The following is a 23,043-nucleotide window of genomic DNA, read 5'->3' on the forward strand; positions in this document are numbered from 1 at the left end:
ATTAGACTGCACTACATGAGTCTTCCTACTGGTAGCTGCATTGCTATAGAAGAAAACTAACAATGAGAAAGAATTGTGTGGTGCCATCTTCAGTAGGGTCTGTATACTTTATAGGCTAGACCAGGTTGGAGTGGGGTATATTATGGAAAACTAACCAGAATTATGGACTGACACTCATATGACTAGACATATCACATGAACCAAACATGAGACAAAGAAAAGCTGGAGAAAAAAAATCAAGAAATCAGCATAAAGCTACAGAAGATAATAATGACTAATAACACAAAGATGTTACAAATACATATAACATCTCACAACACTTTCCCATGTGCTGGATTATGAAGAGGTACATGGACCATTTCTAAAGGTTGGCACAAAAAGGACTGGACAATACTTAAGTTGGTGCAAATCGGTTTGCAGGACTTGGTTCCTTGGCCGCATCAGTAATCTGTGGTCACTGGATGGAAAGCTCTGAAAACTACCTCTTACCTGACAGCAACTGTAGGTCTTTTTTTTATTTGCTGGCCCGGTGTGACATCACATGTGCATCTCGCACCTGGTCAGCAATTTAAAAGGAAAGCTAAGGGATGCCGTCAGGTTGGAGGGCTCCTGTCCAGCAACCACAGATTACTGACATGGTCAATGATCCAGGTCTTGCGAAAGGATCCACACCAACTCTAGTGATACCTTCTATTAATATCTCTGGTGCCTAAAAGTTTGGGGAAGCAGGACATGAACTTGCAAACAAGCAGAATCAGCAATAAGCAGGAGGATGGACCAGAGGAGGAAGAAGCTGGCATGGATGGAATAGATGACAACTGGTGAAAAATTGATCAGGAATGGAGAACAGATAGACTGCAGCTGAAAAAGAGCAGCTTAGGTGGGAGCTAATATAGGCATTAGTATACCACTTAGTATCAAACTGAAATCTGAGCACTAGCCATTCTTGACACTAGTTCCCCAGCATGATAAGTTAGGGGCTTTTCATCTGATATGTTGGCCCTACATTCAGCATTCATATCCAAACAAAAAGTGCTTGGGGCTTATGCCAATCATCTATTCACCCAACAGAGGCCAGAGAGCGTCCTAGTGGCTTATGAGAAAGATATATATCTTGGTACCGTGTTAAGGTACCTTCACACTAAACGATATCGCTAGCGATCCGTGACGTTGCAGCGTCCTGGCTAGCGATATCGTTCAGTTTGACACGCAGCAGCGATCAGAATCCTGCTGTGATGTCGTTGGTCGGGGCTAGAGGGCCAGAACTTTATTTCGTCGCTGGACTCCCGCTGACATCGCTGAATCGGCGTGTGTGACGCCAATTCAGCGATGTCTTCGCTGGTAACCAGGGCAAACATCGGGTTACTAAGCGCAGGGCCGCGCTTAGTAACCCGATGTTTACCCTGGTTACCATCCTAAAAGTAAAAAAAACAAACGCTTCATACTTACCTTCCGCTGTCTGTCCTCCGGCCCTGTGCTTTCCTGCACTCACTGTGAGCACAGCGGCCGGAAAGCAGAGCGGTGACGTCACCGCTCTGCTTTCCGGCCGCTGTGCTCACAGCCAGTACAGAGAAGCACAGCGCCGGGGACAGACAGCGGAAGGTAAGTATGAAGCGTTTGTTTTTTTTACTTTTAGGATGCTAACCAGGGTAAACATCTGGTTACTAAGCGCGGCCCTGCGCTTAGTAACCCGATGTTTACCCTGGTTACCGGCATCGTTGGTCGCTGGAGAGCGGTCTGTGTGACAGCTCTCCAGCGACCAAACAGCGACGCTGCAGCGATCCGGATCGTTGTCTGGATCGCTGCAGCGTCGTTTAGTGTGAAGGTACCTTTAGTCAGTGGATAGAAAAATATTTAGAAGGCATCAACCACTGAGGTCTCTCCATTCTAAATATTTTTTTTGTGGCTTACATTGCTCTAATACTATATTATACATATTTTACTTTATACACATAAGTAGTCTATGACATTTTTGGTTCCTGAGGCATACCTTAAAAAGTATACTGCATGGTATGCATTTTTTTTTAGGATGGGTGAAAATATCAGAACCTTTCATCGGAATATGGGGCAATACTGACAATAAGCCGGCTCGTAGACCAAAAGTTTCTCCCAACCAAGCCAAACCTAAACGTAGTTGATAGTATTAAGATTAGACCTTCAGATGATGATTGATGGAGGGGTTGAGTGTCAGTTCACTGCGATCTGATATTAATGGATAGATCATCAATATCATAATACCCGACAACCCTTTTAAAGACCAAGTTTCCTACTGAGGGATGCAAGTTTCAGGTGCCTCAACCAACAAGATTGGCCATGACTTCTGAAGTAACGACAGGTGATGGGACCTCACAGGTTGCTCAATGCTAAGGACAGATATCCGAGGGGCCAAGGTGGAAGTATCTAGTTGCAAGGACTTTTTTTGAACTGTACACAAGTTTTCTAGTGTTACGGACATTTGCTGGTAGGGTCAAGGAAGGTTATGGACCAAGTGTCAAGAAAGGAAGCTTCCAAATATTCCTTAACATACTTCTGAAGGATTACATAAGAGTCTGCGCTTTTTTAGGTAGTATTTAAGGTCTTGGTAGGTGGCATACAAAACATGTAAAATTCTCCCATTGGTGCCAAATACGTGGTTCTGATTTCCTGCAATTGTGTGCGATAATTAGAGTGGTGTCTGTAAGCGGCTGTGATACACGTTGATATTTTAGAATACGCCGGAATGTTATTTTGTATAAGTAGTGGTATCACCTGTTTGTTTCATTTTGTCTTTTCACTGCCAAGAAGCAAATAATTTCTACAAAAACTGTTATCTGGAAAATGGAGGCTGATAATTTGGCCAGTGACCCATGTTCCGCCTGCATACATTTTACGGCTGTCAATCTTGCTGACAGCATCATAACACATGCTTATTGCTAGATGGAATAATGGATGTGCTTTACAAATGCAGTCATAAATTTGTTAGTCTCACACTGAAATGTCAATTACTCTATATTATTTAGAATTTACAAACGCATTCTGTGCCTAATCTCCGCGCTATTTTCAGGTTTTATTGTGCTCTATTTTACATAGAAATTGGCACAGACTGTATTTATGCTTAGATATGGGATAGAAGAGTGCACCATTCATTGACCACCTGACACCTCTTTCTTATGAAAGTGTTATGATTGTGGGTGTAGTGTAAACCCCGGCTGACATGTAAAAGTGGCCATTTACAGTCCACAAACAAGCGCCGATTGACAATACACAATCAGAATGATGCTTCTTTAATGGCCGCCTACACAGCCGACGCAAACTGTATGGGGACAGAATGATTGTTAATGTGATCATTGGGTCCGCATACAAAGTGCATGTTGCCAACATCACATCCCCAGCTTATGTTGGCCAATGCTTTGCTGGCATCGATGATTGTGATGTCATCTTAAACTATCCAATCAGCCATAAATCTAGTGTATTGCCCGTTTGTCAGCTTATTGGTGACATATATACATACAGTGAGGAAAATAAGTATTTGATACACTTACGATTTTGCAAGTTTTTCCACTTACAGAGAATGGAGAAGTCTGCAATTTTTATCATTGGTACACTTCAACTGTGAGAGACAGAATCTAAAGGTACCGTCACACTGAACGATATCGTTAACGATATCGTTGCTTTTTGTGACGTAGCAACGATATCGTTAACTAAATCGTTAAGTCCAGCACTTTATTTTGTCGCTGGATCTCCCGCTGACATCGCTGAATCGGCGTGTGTGACGCCAATTCAGCAATGTCGTCACTGGTAACCAGGGTAAACATCGGGTTACTAAGCGCAGGGCCGCGCTTAGTAACCCGATGTTTATCCTGATTACCGTTGTAAATGTAAAAAAACAAAGACTACATACTTACATTCCCGGTGTCTGGTCATGTCCCTCGCCTTCAGCTTCCCGCGCTGACTGGTGAGCGCCGGCCAGCCGTAAAGCACAGCACAGTGGTGACGTCACCGCTGTACTTTACGGCCGGCGCTCAGTCAGTGCTGGAAGCTGAAGGCGAGGGACGTGACCAGACACCGGAATGTAAGTATGTAGTGTTTGCTTTTTTACATTTACAACGGTAACCAGGGTAAACATCGGGTTACTAAGCGCGGCCCTGTGCTTAGTAACCCGATGTTTACCCTGGTTACCCGGGGACTTCGGGATCGTTGGTCGCTGGAGAGCTGTCTGTGTGACAGCTCTCCAGCGACCAAACAGCGACGCTGCAGCGATCGACATCGTTGTCGGTATCACTGCAATGTCGCTTAGTGTGACGGTACCTTAAAGCAAAAACCAGAAAATCACATTATGATTTTTACATAATTAATTTGCATTTTATTGCATGAAATAATTATTTAATACAGTAGAAAACAGAACTTAATATTTGGTCCAGAAACTTTTCTTTGCAATTGCAGAGATCAGATGTTTCCTGTAACTCTTGACCAGGTTTGCACACACTGCAGCAGGTATATTGGCCCCCTCCTCCATACAGATCTTTCAGGTTTCAGGGCTGGCTTTCACTGGGCAACATTGAGTGTCAGCTCCATCCAGAGATTTTCTATTGGGTTCAGGTCTGTAGACTGACTAGGCCACTGTAGGACCTTGAAATGCTTCTTACAAAACCACTCTTTTGTTGCCCTGGCTGTGTGTTTCGGTCATTGTCATGCTGGAAGACCCAGCCACGACCCATCTTCAATGCTCTTGCTAATGGAAGGAGGTTGTGGCCAAAGTCTCATGATACATAACCCAATCCATCCTCCCTTCAATACGTTGCAGCCTTCCTGTCCCTTTTGCACAAAAGCACCCCCAAAGTATTTCCCCCCCACCATGCTTCACAGTTGGGGCGGTGTTCTTGGGGTTGTACTCATTCTTCCTCCAAACACGGCGAGCTGATACCAAAAAGTTCTATTTTGGCCTCACCTGACGACATGACCTCCCATCCATCCTCAAGATCATCCAGATGGTCATTGGCAAACTTCAAACGGGCCTGGACATGAGCTGGCATGAGCAGGTGTACCTTGCTTGCCCTGCAGGAGCTTAATCCATGATGGCATAGTGTGTTACTAATGGTAATGTTTGAGACAGTGGTCCCAGCTCTCATCAGGTCTTTGATGAGCAGTTCCTCCTATGTAGTTCTGGGCTGATTCCCGACCTTTCTCAGCATCATCCTTACGATACGATACGATACACTTTATTGATCCCGTGGGAAATTATGGTATCACAGCAGCACAACTTAAATCATAAAAATCATAAAGGAATTACATAGTTGACATGACAGTTTGTTGACAGGAGAACATTATACATTAGAATAGGACATACACAACAAGTGAACTGAAATGTAGAGAAATAAGTAGACATTCACCTTGGTGGTTTAACCCTAATGTTATTGTTGTACATTCCCATGGCAGTTGGCACAAACGATTTCCTATATTTTTCCTTCTTACACCTCAGAAGTATAAGCCGGTTGCTGAAGGTGCTCTTCTGTCTCATGAATAGCTCATATAGTGGATGTGCATTATTGTTCATAATCGCCATACACTTTTTCAGAGTTCTTTTCTCCACTACCTCCCCAAAAGAGTCCAGCTTGCAGCCCACAGCAGAACTTGCCTTCTTAATAATCTTATTCAGCTTATTAGCATCAGAGGCCCGCACACTACTACCCCAGCACGTGATTGCAAAAAAGATGGCACTTGCCACCACAGATTGGTAGAACATTTCTAACATTTTGCTACACACATTAAAAGACCTCAGTTTCCTTAGGAAATACAATCTGCTCATCCCCTTCTTGTAGACAAACTCTGAGTGGCATCTCCAGTCCAGTTTGCTATCCAAATGGACCCCCAAATATTTGTAACTCTCCACCTGCTCTACCTCCTGACCAGCAATAGTGATCGGTAAGCATTCCATCTTTATCCTGCTATAGTTGGCCACCAACTCCTTAGTTTTCTTAACATTTAGTTGTAGATAGTTACCATTGCACCAATCCACGAGGCGAGATCTTGCATGGAGCTCCAGACCGAGGAATATTCACAGTCATCTTGTGCTTCTTCCATTTTCTAATAATTGCGTCAACAGTTGTTGCCTTCTCACCAAGCATCTTGCCTATTGTCTTGTAGCTTTACTTCATGCAATAAATTGCAATTTAATTATTTAAAAACCACACAATCTGATTTTCTGTGTTTTATTTTTGGATTCTGTGTCTCACAGTTGAAGTGCACCTACAATAAAATTGACAGACCTCTCCAGTATTTGTAGGTGGAAAAACTTGCTAAATCGGCCATGTATCAAATACTTATTTTCCTTCCTCTAGGTCCAGCATTGTTATATCTCGCTTGGTGAGGTGGATTCCCAAAGCCCTCAGTGTGGATGAGCAGTGTTTGTGTAGGCGTACAGATGACAATTGGGCATTGAAGTGAACAGGAGTGGAGTAATAGATCATCAGGAAGTCAGAGGTTTAGCAAAGGGAAGTGAAGCCCTTTCGAGACTACAACAGGGTTGAGAAGACTCGGCAATGGGGCAGAGTATGTCCTGAGTGGCACTTACCAGTGATGTAGCAGAACTGTGTTGGTCAGGAGACCTCACTGCAGTGACAAAGCAAGTCCCAGCAAGGTGGCAAACTTAAGTCAGGAGATTTCTGGAAATGATGTAGCAGAGTCCAGCAATGTAGCTTGTAGACTGTGAGCCTTCGCAGGAAGGGTCCTCTCTCCTCCTTTACCAGTTGGTCACCTGTGTTGTTTCATGATTATTGTACTTATTTTTTATTATGTATACGCCTTTTTACATGTCAAGCGCAATGGAATAAATAGTGCTATAATAATAAATAACATGTTGGGACATTCATTGAAGCGATATAGCAAAGTTAGGTAGGTCAGGAAACTTACTGAAGTGATGTATCAGAGTTCAGCAACATAGCTACGTGCAGGTTAGGAGACTCGGTAGCAGAGCCCAGCGACGTAGCAGACTGGGTATGTCAGGAGGCATCCTGGAAAAAAATCAGCTTTGAGGAACAGCAGTAAAATAAAACCTATGGAGTGGCTAGCACAACAACCTGAATACTAACTCGCCTATATACATGCACTCATCTGGCAGCAGCTGGGAAATAAAGGGTTCAGGCATTGTATTTCTGCATGTCCTATCTTTTTGCCAGTCATCTGCTGAAGGTGAGTCAGAGGATCCCTTGCAGATGAATTGGTAAATTCGGCAGAGTCGTCTGACTTTAATGTGTATAGTGGTCTTTGGGCAGCACATAAACTTTCTGTAGATCATCAGCTCAATACAGATGCACAACTTCAGTCCACAAAATTACACGCAACATTGGACCGCAGCACCAAATGCAAAGAGTCTCTTAAACTCTTACCTAAAATGAAGGCCACGAGCTGCATCATGTGAGCAATTTAGAATCGGAATCAACGGCACGTTGCCAGTGAGCTGCAGCCACATGTAACTTAAATTGAACTCTATGGTGGAAAAATCACTTGCAATCTATGACCAAAATCCACCAAGTTTGTATTTTCCTTAACTTTCATGGTTGTAATCAGTGCATGTGTTGCGGCTGTCTAACATCCATGAGACATGCAGCTGCGGGGACTCAAACAAATTTTTCGAGCACGCCAAAGTCACTCGGTTAGCACAGGAGCATTAACGGATAACACCTTATCTGAGCACATTCGCTCATCACTAGTGTTGAGCGGTACCTTCCGATATCCAGAAGTATCGGATTGGATCGGCCGATATTCAAAAAATATCGGATATCGCCGATACCCGATACCAATGCAAGTCAATGGAACAAAAATATCGGAATTAAAATAAACCCTTTCTTTCCTTGTAGGTTAATTCTACATGAAGGAAAACAACTAAGAATAATGTAGGATGTATTGGGGGGGTGGAGGAGACATTAAAGGCATAGAGGTTTAGCCCAATCAAATGGAATAGGAATTTTTTTTTTAAGACGTTCGGAGTTACGAAGCTATTGACTATGTTACGATTTTTTATATTTAGTCAGATATTTATGTTTCACTACTTCCATGCTGTTCACCTTTTTAACTTTTCCCACACTTTCTTCCTCATCCTCAGCAGCATCATCTTTCCCATCAACTTCTCCTTCACCTTATTCATCTTCTTCTTCACCTTCTTCATATTATTTTTTTTTTACATTCTTCATATTCTTTTTATTCAACTATTATTCTTCATAATCAACTTCTTCATCTTCTTCATTTTATTCTTCATCATGTTCTTATTTGTGACAGCCAGGCCTTCCTGCAGTTGTTATCTATAAAAGTTTGAAGATTACACCTTCCGTTCTGCCTGTCACAAAAGATTTACAACAGGATTTGTCTGCGTTCAGTTTGGCCTGCAGCAGCAGGTTTTTTCCAGAGGCACCACGAGGAGGAACGGACTCACCCCCATACACTGCTTAGTCTTCTTCTGCTTATAATTTAGATAATATCTTTTGCTCTGATTTTTAGTCTTATGCTTAATGTTCTTCTGCTTTTTGTTCTGCAGCTTCTTGTTCTTCTGCTTCTCGGTCTTCAGGGTCGTCATCTTTAGGGTCTTGAACTTGGAAATGTAGCAGAAGGTACAAGAGCAAAAGACACTGCCGAGAACCAGCTGACTGTACTGGAACCCGGATGGCTAGCCGAAGGTACAAGAGCCAATGGAACAACCGAGGACCAGCTGACATTACTGGAACCCGGTTACTAAGCAGGAGGTACCCGTGCCAGAAAGCACTACCAAGGACCACCTGACGTTGGTGGAACTCGGATACCCAGAAGGGGGCACCTAAGCCAATGGCTCCGCCCGGAACCAGCTGACAGTACTGGAACCAGGATGGGGAGCAGAAGGTACAAGAGCAAAAGACAGTGCCGAGAACCAGCTGATGGTACTGGAACCCGGATGGCTAGCTGAAGGTACAAAAGCCAATGGAACAACCGAGGACCAGCTGATGTTACTGGAACCCAGTTACTAAGCAGGAGGTACCCATGCCAGAATGCACTACCAAGGACCACCTGACATTGGTGGAACTCGGATACCCAGAAGGAGGCACCTAAGCCAAAGGCTCTGCCTGGAACCAGCTGACGATACTGGAACCAGGATGGGGAGCAGAAGGTACAAGAGCAAAAGACAGTGCCGAGAACCAGCTGACGGGACTGGAACCCGAAGGTACAAGAGCCAATGGAGCAACCTAGGACATGCTGACGTTACAGGAACCCGGTTACTAAGCAGGAGGTACTGGAACCAGGGGGACCTATTCAAGCTTGTGTTCCTAAGAACCAGCTAATGGTGCTGGAACTCAGATAGGCAGCAGAAGGTCCACAGGAAAAAAAACATTGCTAGGCCGCGAGCCGCCGTAGTTACCAAAAACCCACAGTCCTACAGGGGGAGCTTGTCCTATTGGCACAACGGAACCAGCCTTCATTGCCAGTTCCCGCAGCCCACATAGGAAGCACCTAAACTGCAGGCACCATAGAGTCGGCTAACCAGACCGCAACACGACAGGACAACGTATTGGAGGCAAAGTGACCTTGTCACTACCCGGAAACAGTTGGCGTGCTGGGCAGGAGGGAGTACCCATGCCAAAGACACTTCTGAGAAGCAACTGGCAGTGTTGGAGCCCTGGAAATGCAGGAGAAGCTGAGTTTAGGCTGAGGCCTAACTGGAGCAAGTTGAAAGGGAACCTTTAAACCCCCCCCCCAGGTGTTTGCAACTAAAAGATCCAGCTTGTGCAGCACTAATGCTGCACAAGGAAACTGTGGCTCTTTAAATTATGCTCCTTGCACACACTGAAGTTAACACTTATAAAATGTGCCCCCTCATACCCTGAAACCGTCCCAGAGGCGGGACTTTCCTTAATGAGACACAGCACAGCCTTCATTCACACCCCCTTGGCGCCGTGTGCCGCCTGCTCAGCATTGTTTGAATTTGTCCCGTAGCCTGCGCTGTTATGTTATCCCTTGGCCATGCACAGTTAGCGCTGCCCGCCTTCAGACATCATTTGTTGTCAGGCTGGCTGCGCCTGTGCGGCCGTCCTGCCAGAGATCACGCACCGCAGTGTCTTCTGATTTATTCACACTGCGGGCCTGGGATTCATGGCCATGCACTGTGCATATCTTTGCCTGTCACTCATCTCCTTGCGCCTTCTTCAGACTGTGCACCGTCAGCTGATCCCTAATCACATGCCACGGCCGTGACGCCGCATAGTCTGAATAAGGCGGAAGGAGATGAGTGAGAGGCGAAGATATGCACTGCGCATGCCCATGAATCCCAGGCCCGCAGTGTCTTCACATTTATTCACACTGCAGGCCTGGGATTCATGGGCATGCGCAGTGCATATCTTCGCCTCTCACTCATCTCCTTCCACCTTCTTCAGACTGTGCCGCGTCAGCTGATCCCAAATCGTATGCCACGGCCTTGACGCGGCACAGTCTGAAGAAGGCAGAAGGAGATGAGTGAGAGGCCAAGATATGCACTGCGCATGGCCATGAATCCCAGGCCCGCAGTGTGAATAAATGTGAAGACACTGCTGGCCTGGGATTCATGGGTATGCGCAGTGCATATCTTTGCCTCTCACTCATCTCCTTCCGCCTTCTTCAGACTGCCACGTCAGCTGATCCCAAATCGCATGCCACGGCCGTGACGCGGCACAGCCTGAAGAAGGCGGAAGGATATGAGTGAGAGGCCAAGATATGTACTGCGCATGCCCATGAATCCCAGGCCCGCAGTGTGAATAAATAAGACTGCGGGGCGTGATCTCGGGCAGGGCGGCCGCACAGGCGCAGCCAGCCTGACAACAAATGATGTCAGAAGACGGGCAGCATTAACTGCGCATGGTCAAGGGATAACAACAGCGCTGGCTCCAGACAGATTCAAACAACGCTGAGAAGGTGGCGCCCAGCGCCAAGGGGGTATGAATGAGGGCTGTGCTGCGTCTCATTAAGAAGGAAAGTGCCACCTCCGGGACGGTATGAGGGGACACATTTTATAAGTGTTTAGTTCAGCGTGTGCAAGGAGAAGAACTAAAAGAGCCACCTTGTCCAAATGCAGCATTAGTGCTGCACAAGTTGGCACTTTAAGTTAGAAACGCCTGGGCGGGACAGGTTCCCTTTAATTTCTGTTTTAGTGTCAGCGTGGAGGTCGCAGGACACATTGCCAGATACACAGCAGGGGAATGGCTGACGTTACTGAACCCCACTAACACATGAGCGAGTGTTTTTCTCTGTGTAGACAGCACTTCCAAGCACCAACTAGCGGTGTTGGAGACCAGGGTCAATCAGTGTGTAGGCCGAGGCCTGAATTGGAGCCTATTTAATATCTGTTGTAGTGTCAGCGTGGCGGTTGCAGGACACATTGCCGGATACACAACAGGGGAGCAGCTGACGTTACTGAACCCCACTAACACAGGAGCGAGTGTTTTTCTCTGTGCAGACAGCACTTCCAAGCACCAACTATGGGTGTTGGAGCCCAGGGAATCCAGGAGAAGCAAAGTGTTGGCCGAGGCCTAATTGGAGCAATTTGAAAGGGAACCTTTAACCCCCCTAGGCATTAGTAACTGAAAGAGCCACCTTGTGCAGCAGTAATGCTCCTTGCACGCGCTGACTAAACACTTATAAAATGTGTCCCCTCATACCGTGAAACCGTCCCGGAGGTGGGACTTTCCTTCGGAATGAGACGTAGCACAGCCGGCATTCATACCCCCTTGGCATCGGGCGCCGCCTCAGCGTTGTTTGAATCTGTCCTGGAGCCTGTGCTGTTATGTTAAACCTTTGGCATGCGCAGTTAGCGCTGCCCGTCTTCTGACATCATTTGGTGTCAGGCTGACTGCGCCTGTGCGGACGCGCTGCCTGAGATCACGACCCACAGTGTCTTCTGATTTATTCACACTTGGGGGCTGGGATTCATGGGCATGCACAGTGCATATCTTCGCCTCTCACTCATCTCCTTCCGCCTTCTTCTGACTATGCGGCGTCACGACCATGGCATGTGATTAGGGATCAGATAACGGCGCACAGTGTGAAGAAGGCAGAAGGAGATGAGTGACAGGCAAAGATATGCACAGGTCATGGCCTGAATCCTAGCCCCGCAGTATGAATAAATCAGAAGACACTGTGGGGCGGGATCTCGGGCAGCGCGACCGCACAGGAGCAGTCAGCATGACATCAAATGATGTCAGAAGACGGGCAGCACTAACTGCGCATGCCCAAGGTTTAACATAACAGCGCAGGCTCCGGGACAGATTCAAACAATGCTGAGGGGGCGGCACCAAGCGTCAAAGTGGTATGAATGGTGGCTGTGATGTGTCTCCTTACGAAGGAAAGTCCCAACTCCGGGACGGTTTCATGGTATGAAGGGACACATATGTTATAAGTGTTAAATTCAGTGTGTGCAAGGAGCAAAAGTAAAAGAGCCACCTTTTCCTGGTGCAGCATTTGTGCTGCACAAGGTGGCTCTTTCAGTTACAAACGTCTGGGGGGGACAGGTTCCCTTTAATTTCTGTAGTAGTGTCAGTGTGGAGGAAGCAGGAGCAATTGCCGGATACACAGCAGGGGATCAGCTGACGTTACTGAAACCCAATAACACTGGGTCATGTGTTGACTGTGCAGACGGCACTTCTGAGCAGCAACTGGCGGTGTTGGAGCCCAGGGATTACAGTTCAGGTGGTAGAAACATGAACACAACAGGAGACCTGGATACTGTTGCCAACCAAGTATTTAATCTGGAAGAGGAGTGGCAAATTCCTGCGAGATCCAGGCCTTGTTCATTTTCAGAAAAGTAAGCCGGTCAAAATTATCGGAGGATAGTCGCATGCTACGGTCTGTTAGTACACCACCTGCGGCACTAAAGATGTGTTCCGATAATACACTAGCAGCAGGGCAGGCCAACACCTCCAATGCATACTGGCTAAGCTCTGGCCATGTATCCAGCTCAGAGACCCAAAACTTGAAGGAGGAAGAGCCGTGTGGGAGTACACTGAGAGGGCAAGACATGTAGTCTGTCACCATCTGACTGAAACGTTGCCTCCTGCTGACTGGAGCAGTCTGTGATGGTGTAGACATTTGTGGCGGGCGCACAAAAGTTTGCCACAGTTGGGCCATACTGGTCTTGCCTTGTGCTGAGGCACTGCTTCTGCTCCCTGTTTGTGCTGAGCTTTCTCCACTGCCTAGACGCACTGAGCTGCTTTGTAAAGCACTAGCAGCACTGCTCTCAGTTGGACTGGAGAAAATGATGGAATGCACCAGTGTGTCTTGGTACTCTCGCATTTTACGCTCCCGGTTCAATGGTGATATGAGGCTTTGTAAGTTGTCCCAGTAGCGCGGATCTAGGAGGGTGTACACCCAATAATCAGCCGTGTTGAGAATGTGGGCGATGCAGCGGTCATTTCTCAGGCACTGCAGCATGAAATCACCCATGCGCTGCAAACTGCCAACTGGCCAAGAAACGCTGTCCCCTGCTTGAGGCGTGATCTCTGCTTGCTCTGTATCACCCCACCCTCGCTCTACATACTGACTATTGGAGCATTGTGTAACTCCCTCCTCTGTAAAGATGTATTCCTCCTCCATTGACTCCTCACAAAGTGTCCCCTGCCTAGGCCTTTGTGAGGAACCACGTTGTGAAGACTGTCCAGAAGCAGATGGCATTTGTGACTCCTCATCCTCCACCTCTTCCATAACCTCATCCCTTAGCACTTTCAGTGTTCTTTCAAGCAGGCAGATAAGGGGGAGAGTCATGCTGACTAGTGCATCATCTGCACGCGCCATCCGCGTGGAATCATCGAAGGCATGCAAAACCTGGCAGATGTCCTTCATAGTGGCCCACTCACTGGTTGTGAAGTCTGAACGGCGCGCAGTGCGACTTCTTTGCGCCTGATGCAGCTGGTACTCTATTACTGCTGATTGCTGCTCACACAACCGCTCCAACATATGTAACGTTGAATTCCACCTGGTGGGTAGGTCACATATGATGCGATGTTCCGGAAGGCAGAATCGGTGCTGCAGAGCTGCAAGGCACGATCTTGCCATGCTGGAACGCCGCAAGTGAGCGCACTCTAGGCGGACCTTGTGCAGCAGTGCATCAAGATCCGGATAGTCCCTCAAAAACTCTGCACAACCTAGTTGAGCACATGTGCCAGACATGGGATGTGAGTGAGGTTGCCTAGGGCCAGAGCTGCCACCAGATTTCGGTCATTGTCACACACTACCATGCCTGGCTGGAGATTCGCTGGCACAAACCACACGTCGCTCTCCTGCTTGATGGCATTCCAGAGCTCCTGCGCTGTGTGGCTTCGATTCCCCAAATAAATTAAGTCCAGTACGGCCTGTTGACGTTTGGCCACGGCTGTGCTCATATCGGTCCTAACAGGTAAGCATTCACGGGTCAAGGTGGAATTAGACCGTGACAGCACCTGCAGCGATGATTCAGAGGAACTGGAGTATGAGGAGGAGGCAATGTGTACAGACTGGATTCCTGCAATCCTTGGAGTTGGCAGAACACATACAGCGCCACTCGCAAGATCTGTACCCGGCTCCACAACATTGAACCAATGGGCAGTGAGGTAAAGGTATCGTCCCTGTCCATGGGGACTGGTCCACGCATCGGTGGTGAGGTGGACCTTGCTACTGATGGCATTTAGTAGCGCATGTTTAATGTTTCCCTCCACATGCTTTTGTAGGGCAGGGATGGCTTGCCTGCTGAAATAAAAGTGGCTGGGTACGTTGTATTGTGGGACTGCCAATGCCATTAAGTTACGGAAGGTGTCAGTCTCCACCAGCCTGAATGAAAGCATTCCAAGGGACAGTAGTTTTGCAATGCCAGCATTCAGAGCCTGTGCTCAGGGGTGGTTTTGCCGAGAATGGCCGCCTTTTCTTCCATGCCTGTGCTACCGATGGCTGTAGACTGGGCTGGGAGTGTGAGGATGACTGGGAACGTGGTGCTGTGGGTGGAATTACACTGGATCTCTGGACAACACTGCCAGAGGTTCTTCCATGGCGATCCTGTGAGGAAGCCGAACCAGCAGTGTGTGAGCTGGAGGAAGAGGCTACAACACAAGCTGAAGAGGTGGTGGGTGCCGCTGTTGGTTGGCCTAGGTCTTCAGTGTGTTTTTGTAACAACAACGTGCTTGGTCCGCACATGTTTCCACATATTTGTGGTATTGAGGTTGCTGACACTTTTCCCTCTTTTGACTTTCTGATGACACAGCTTGCATTTGACAAAGCAAATGTCATCTGCAACTGTGTCAAAAAAGGACCAGGCACTGCAAGTCTTGGGAGCACCCGTTTTGGCTTTTGGAAGAGGCATGCTCCTAATGGGTGCCGAAGTAGAGGCTACAGGCAACACAGTCTTCCCATTCCCTCTCCCTCTTGGGGACATTCGGGGAATCTCTTCCTCAGAGATGCTCCCACCACCTTCCTGTACCTCACGCCATGATGGGTCAAGGACCTCATCATCTACACTACCCTCTTCCACCAACTGCTCCTCCTGGGTAGTCTCGGCAACACAGTACGCACCAGAAAGTGCCACCTGAGTCTCATTATTAGATGCGTACTGAGGTGTGCTGACCGGAGTCACTGGCCCACCCGCCTCTTCAGAGTCAGAGAGACAAAGCTGTTGGGCATCACTGCATACTGCCTCTTCCATTTCTCCAATGCTGCTTGGCTGGCCCCCTCTTTCCAAGTCAAGAGATTCAGAGAACAGAACTAGAGATGGCTCCTGTCCTGGGCTCTCTGACTGCCTGGGCAATTTGGCAGGTGGTGAAGAGACAGATGGGTGCTCTCCAGTGCTCTGTGCCTGAGAGGATGTGGCACTAATTGAAGTTGATGCGTTAGCTGCCATCCACCTGACAACAGCTTCAATTTGTTCCTCCCGCAGCAGCAGGGTTTGGCGATCTCCTACAAAGCTGCGCATGAAGGACTGTTCCCTGGTGAATCTGGGGGATGATGAGTCACCGGTGCTCGCAGCAGGCACAGAATCCCCACGTCCTCTCCCTGCTCCATGCCCACGTGCCTTACTCCCTGCCTTCTTCATCTTGGTAGACTGATAAAGATAGGCAAATACGTATTTCTAAACAATAATAGAAAGCTTTATTAATTGTATATAAAAACAAAAATAAAAAAATACCAACAGTGCTAGGATGAGCCAAAGAAACAAAGGAGGCATCACCATTGGATGGGTAAGACAGTCACAGGAGTAAGCATTGCTGTGGCATCGCCATTTGGTTGTTGGTAAGCTATATTTGCACTTAATTTGCACCTTACTGCATGTACCACCTTGTTTAGGTTTTGAGGATCTGTGGACTCTAGTATCAGGGGCCTATTATTGATTTGTACAATGGCACTACTGTTTATATGAGCCTTTAACCCACTCTTAACCCCATAATGTACTATTCATGCATATACTATTTTACTTATACATTGGGGATTCAGGGATCTTAGGATTGGGGGCCTTTTTTCGGTTTTTACAAAGGCACTATTGACTATATATAGTCTGTAACGTACTCAATACCCTGGAGTCTACGATTCATGTACTGATATATTGCCCTGCAGTTTGCAATGCTTACTCCTGTGACTGTCTTACCCATCCAATGGTGATGCCTCCTTTGTTTCTTTGGCTCACCCTAGCACTGTTGGCTATTTTTTAATTTTTGTTTTTATATACAATTAATAAAGCTTTCTATTATTGTTCAGAAATACGTATTTGTCCATATGTTTACATTGCATTTTGCGTAGAACAAGTCTTCATCCTTCCAATTTGGATACAGTAAAATTTGGTTTTGTTTGGCCAATTTCTAAACTATTGTGTTATTTAGTTTTGTGTATCCTCTAGCAGGAATAACCATTGGCTATTGATAAAGATAGGCAGAAAAGTACTAAGGGCTTAGTGTGCTTATTCCTGAACAGCTCCTAACAGGCATAAGAAACACTAATTTTCTAAAGAGTGGACTAGACTTTAATATGAGGTAATGTGGCCTACATAACTGTAAAGTGGAGTGTTTGGTGAACTTTATTAACTTTGTGTTTTTTTCACACAACAGACTACAAGGTGAGCTGCACTCACAGGCCGTGCAGACAGCCATGAACGGCGCTGCAAGGCCAAAAAAAGCTCTTCTATCTAATCCTATATAGTGTTTTCCACAATCTAGCAGGATATGGATGGAAAGCCACTAATCTAATAGGATAAATTTTAAAAAATGTGCAACAGGCAGCACTAATTGAAAAAAGGACAATGGAACAGTATGAGGCAGTGACGCACCCTGAGCTGACTACCACCGGCTATGGCGGCAGAACAGACTACAGAGTGAGCTGCACTCACACACAGACCATGCAGACAGCCGTGAACGGCGCTGCAAGGCCAAAATCAGCTCCTCTATGTAATCCTATATAGTGTTTTTCCACAATCTAGCAGGATACGGATGGAAAACCGATAATAGGAGAAAAACAGGCAAAATGTGCTGCAGGCACTAATGCAAAAAAGGTCAATTGAACAGTATGAGGCAGTGACGCACGCTGAGCTGAGTACACCCAGCGGTGGCTGTAGAACAGACAACAGCGTGAGCTACAGTCACACACACATAGATCTTGCAGACAGCTGTGAACAGCGCTGCCAGGCAAAAACAAGGTTCTCACAGCGGTTGCTAAATTAGCCTGGGTAAAGCACAATGAAGCAAATCGCTATCTCTAAACTGGCCCTCAGTCAGAACACAGCGTCCTGTCCCTAACTGAATTCACAGCAGAGTGATCCCAAAATGGCAGCGACTTTTATAGTGCACCATAACATCATTCCAGCAGCCAATCACAGCCATGCTAGTAGTTGCATGCCTACCATGCAGAACAGGATGTGCCCCCACTTCTAATCATTCCTCATTGGCTGAATTAAATGAAACTGGCTCTTTGCATTATGGGAACTTCCGATTCCGGAATCCGATATACTGAAAGTATCGGAACTCGGTATCGGAATTCCGATACCGCAAATATCGGCCGATACCCGATACTTGCGGTATCGGAATGCTCAACTCTACTCATCACTAATAATTATAATTTTTTGCATTCACCACTAGAGGACGCATAGGAGCATTTACATTGAACTTAATAAAAACACTGTATGCATTTAGCTCTAGAGCTCCTCCTGGTGGTGGCTTCAGGAAGATAAATGTTCACAATTTTTCTTGGGAGTTGGAGAAAATGAAAAAAAAAATGGTATGAATCAACTAGAACAACATTTTGTTCTAAATTAAATTACAACTCATACAATTATGTTCCAATTATGTTCAAGGATGAAGGATCTTTTGGTCATCAGCCCCTAGTCGCTCCTTAAATAGTGTTATTTCCTACCAGTCCAAGGTCTAATTTTCTAAATTGCTCGATAGGAAAGGTCCATCATATTATACACTGGGGTCTGTGCAATCATGCATAGCGCACATGTGTGTACCGCCAAGGTTAAATGATGTGCACCCCTGCTCCACGCACGGCCCTGAATGCACAGTGTTGTGATCATTTTCCGAGAGTCGGCGTGTGCTCAAGGGCAACTGAACACTAGTTAAATGAACTGAAGTAGAAAAAAAAATGCCTGTGATTGAAGTCTTGCACTCTGGTAGGATGGCCATGGAGACACCTCGCTGTTTTTCCCGCTGTAGCCTGGTAACAGTCTGTTTTTTTGTTTTTTTTTTGCACCCATCTGATTAGAAACAGAACCGGACAAGCTGAGCAGCCGGGTTCAGGGAGGAATGCAATCAAGACATTTTGGTCTTCGCTGTTGAGGCATGCACTTCCAAAGAGGCGACCATTGATCTGACATCACACTGGATGAACCCAACGCTGATTTACAGAGATCTCAAGAGCCTTGTCTTCAGCTCTGACTTTTTTTTTTGAAGATTAAGTACCGTGGCTTGAGGTTATCATGGGCTTAAGAGATTTCAGACATACCTTTTATAGATTTTCCAAAGGAATTAAAGGATAAATCTATTGCTAAGAGTTTCTTTCAAATATTAAACTCCCCGAGGCTTTAGAAACAGGTAAACATGTCTAACATGAGAAGACCCAATCAGCTCACAGGTCACAGTGTCTGCCGTGCACAGGTATAATGAAAACATCTTTATTTCATAGGCTTTAGAAGACCCATGGTCTCCTGCAGGTGTGGAACGCCATTATATTCCGTATGCATTGGGACCAAAGCCTCCTGGCGGCATCGATAATAAAGTGCACGTATGCCAGTTACGACCCTACCAGGGACGTCTGGACGGCCATGCCACCGACGCCAATCTGCAAACGTTTTACTTCTTGCAGTGTAGTAATATCTTCATTCCTGTAGGTGGTAATGTTGCTCCGGGTGTAATTGATGATGTTTGTAAACAGCAGTGATAATTGTCAATGGCATAGATTTATTGTGTCCTGAAGGTAGAGACAGAAAATATCATGGATGCTGACTCTCTACTGTCTGCAGAGTATTCTGTGTCTGGCACCGGGTCACTGGTCTCGTTACATAGAATCACACCCAAAGAGGAACTGTCTACAAAGCAAAGGGAACTCGTATCATTGAGGGTATCTGCCCCATAACTACTAAGAGATCTCATATTGATATCTATGAATCAATTTTGTGGTGTATTATTATACATAAGTTCAGTATTATAGTAGTTATATTCTTGTACATAGGCGCAGTATTATGGTATTTATATTCTCGTACATAGGAGCAGTATTATAGTAGTTATATTCTTGTACCTAGGAGCAGTATTATAGTAGTTATATTCTTGTACATAGGGGCAGTATTATAGTAGTTATATTCTTGTACATAGGGACAGTATTATAGTAGTTATATTCTTGTACATAGGGGCAGTATTGTAGTTATATTCTTGCACATTAGGGCAGTATTATAGTAGTTATATTCTTGTACATAGGGACAGTATTATAGTAGTTATATTCTTGTACATAGGGGCAGTATTGTAGTTATATTCTTGCACATTAGGGCAGTATTATAGTAGTTATATTGTACATAGGAGCATTATTTAGTAGTTATATTCTTGTACATAGGTGCAGTATTATAGTAGTTATATTCTTGTACATAGGGGCAGTATTATAGCAGTTATTTTCTTGTACATAAGAGCAGTATTATAGTAGTTATATTCTTGTACATAGGGGCAGTATTATAGTAGTTATATTATTGTACATAGGAGCAGTATTTAGTAGTTATATTCTTGTACATAGGTGCAGTATTATAGTAGTTATATTCTTGTACATAGAGGCAGTATTATAGTTTTATTCTTTTCAATAGGAGCTGTATTATAGTAGTTATATTCTTGTACATAGGGGTAGTATTATAGTAGTTATAGTCTTGTACATAGGAGCAGTATTATAGTAGTTATATTCTTGCACATAGGAGCAGTATTATAGTAGTTATATTCTTGTACATAGGAGCAGTATTATAGTAGTTATAGTCTTGTACATAGGAGCAGTATTATAGTAGTTATATTCTTGTACATAGGGGCAGTATTATAGTAGTTATATTCTTGTAAATAGGGGCAGTATTATAGTAGTTATATTCTTATACATAGGGGCAGTATTATAGCAGTTATTTTCTTGTACATAAGAGCAGTATTATAGTAGTTATATTCTTGTACATAGGGGCAGTATTATAGTAGTTATATTCTTGCACATAGGGAGCAGTATTATAGTAGTTATATTCTTGTACATAGGGGCAGTATTATAGTAGTTATATTGTACATAGGAGCAATATTATAGTAGTTATATTCTTGTACGTAGGAGAAGTATTATAGTACTTATATTCTTGTACATCGGGGCAGTATTATAGTAGTTATATTCTTGCACATAGGAGCAGTATTATAGTAGTTATATTCTTGTACATAGGCGCAGTATTATGGTATTTATATTCTTGTACATAGGAGCAGTATTATAGTAGTTATATTCGTGTACATAGGGGCAGTATTATAGTAGTTATATTCTTTTACTTAGAGGCAGTCTTATAGTACTTATATTTTTGTACATAGGGACAGTATTATAGTAGTTATAGTCTTGTACATAGTGGCAGTATTATAGAAGATATATTTTTGTACAAAGGGGTCAGTATTATAGTAATTATATTCTTTCACATAGGAACAGTATTATAGTAGTTATAGTCTTGTACCTAGGAGCAGTATTATAGTAGTTATATTCCTGTACATAGGGGCAGTATTATAGTAGTTATATTCTTGTACATAGGGACAGTATTATAGTAGTTATATTCTTGTACATAGGGGCAGTATTGTAGTTATATTCTTGCACATTAGGGCAGTATTATAGTAGTTATATTATTGTACATAGGAGCAGTATTTAGTAGTTATATTCTTGTACACAGGTGCAGTATTATAGTAGTTATATTCTTGTACATAGAGGCAGTATTATAGTAGTTTTATTCTTTTCAATAGGAGCAGTATTATAGTAGTTATATTCTTGTACATAGGTGCAGTATTATAGTAGTTATATTCTTCTACATAGGAGCAGTATTATAGTAGTTATATTTTTGTATATAGGGGCAGTATTATAGTAATTATATTCTTTACATAGGTGCAGTATTATAGTATTTATATTCTTCTACATAGGAGCAGTATTATAATAGTTATAGCCTTACACATAGGACAGTATTATAGTAGTTATATTCTTGTACATAGGGGCAGTATTATAGTAGTTATATTCTTGTACATAGGGGGCAGTATGATAGTAGTTATATTCTTGTATATAAGGGCAGTATTTTAGTAGTTATATTATTGTACATAGGAGCAGTATTATAGTAGTTATATTCTTGTACATAGGGGCAGTATTATAGTAGTTATATTCTTGTACATAGGGGGCAGTATTATAGTAGTTATATTCTTGTACATAGGGGCAGTATTATAGTAGTTATAGTCATGTACATAGGAGCAGTATTATAGTAGTTATATTCTTGTACATAGGAGCAGTATTATAGAAGTTATATGCTCATTATGGGAATTTAACCTAAAACTTTGGCCGTCTTGTAATTGTGAAATATAATATTAAAATGTTGAAATCTCAAAATAAATAAACAATCAGTATTTCATTAAACACGTTAATAGATAATATATATATTTATATATCTATTTCTGTAGTACAAAGCCATGACAAAGCCATAATAAATACAATTAATATTTCATATCAACAATAATGCAAGCAAAATATATTAATGCCTTCAAGTACTAATAATTAGTACTTAAGTGCTTCTAAATAACGCGAGAAAACAAACGTTTGGGCCGTTCTAGAGCCGGAAAGTGAACGTGTAAACAGTAAATCCAGCGGTGCTGAGTACTCTGGTTGACTTTTAAGGGATAACAATTAATGAACTGTATGACATTTTTATTGCTGGTTAACAGACTTATACATCTTTAATTAATTGTAATGAAGTGAGTGAGAAGTTTATTAGAACAGGTTAACTCAATATCATTCTGCAGGTCGCTGGTGACAGTACAACTCGTGCATTTAAACAAAGTATATAAAAAAAGTTTTATTATGTTTAACCAGAGGCCTGAAGTGTCAAAACAAAACATCTTGTTTCCTTGAAGTTTTTAGGTAGAAATCTCCAAATCTCCAAGTTTCTAGACAGTAAATATGACTCCTGGAAATATATATATGTTTCCAAATTAAAACACAATAAAAGAAAAAAAGTGTTTTTATTAGATTTTTTTAAAATAATTGTTAATTTTTCTTATCTATTATAATTCAGGATGAGTGTATCTTTTGAATTTCCAGTTTGCTGGTTTTTCCAATTTTTGCAAAAAAAAATTGATTTGCACCGAGTAAATTTGTACAGATCTCAATACTGAGAAGCTTGTAATTGCTCAGAAAATAGATGATAGAGAAAGAGAGAAAACTCTGCTGATCATAAGTGCTTACACTCTACAGGAGAAAGAGAGGACCCCACTGACCATAAGAGTTTACACTCTACAGGAGAGAGAGGACCCCACTGACCATAAGAGCTTACACTCTACAGGAGAGAGAGGACCCCACTGACCATAAGAGCTTCCACTCTACAGGAGAGAGATGACCCCA

General features: G+C 44.0%; 1 long non-coding RNA gene across 1 annotated transcript in view; it reads left to right on the top strand.

Moving 5' to 3' along the window:
• The window catches only part of LOC138641732 (uncharacterized), a 33,347-nt gene extending 10,703 nt beyond the window's left edge, over positions 1-22,644 (top strand). Inside the window, exons 2-3 of the long non-coding RNA XR_011313938.1 lie at positions 18,676-19,004; positions 19,096-22,644. This is a non-coding gene — a long non-coding RNA (uncharacterized lncRNA). The remainder of the gene's footprint in view (positions 1-18,675; positions 19,005-19,095) is intronic.
• The last annotated feature ends 399 nt before the right edge of the window (positions 22,645-23,043 follow it).

Source organism: Ranitomeya imitator, chromosome 6, assembly GCF_032444005.1.
Source record: "Ranitomeya imitator isolate aRanImi1 chromosome 6, aRanImi1.pri, whole genome shotgun sequence".
Taxonomy (NCBI): domain Eukaryota; kingdom Metazoa; phylum Chordata; class Amphibia; order Anura; family Dendrobatidae; genus Ranitomeya; species Ranitomeya imitator.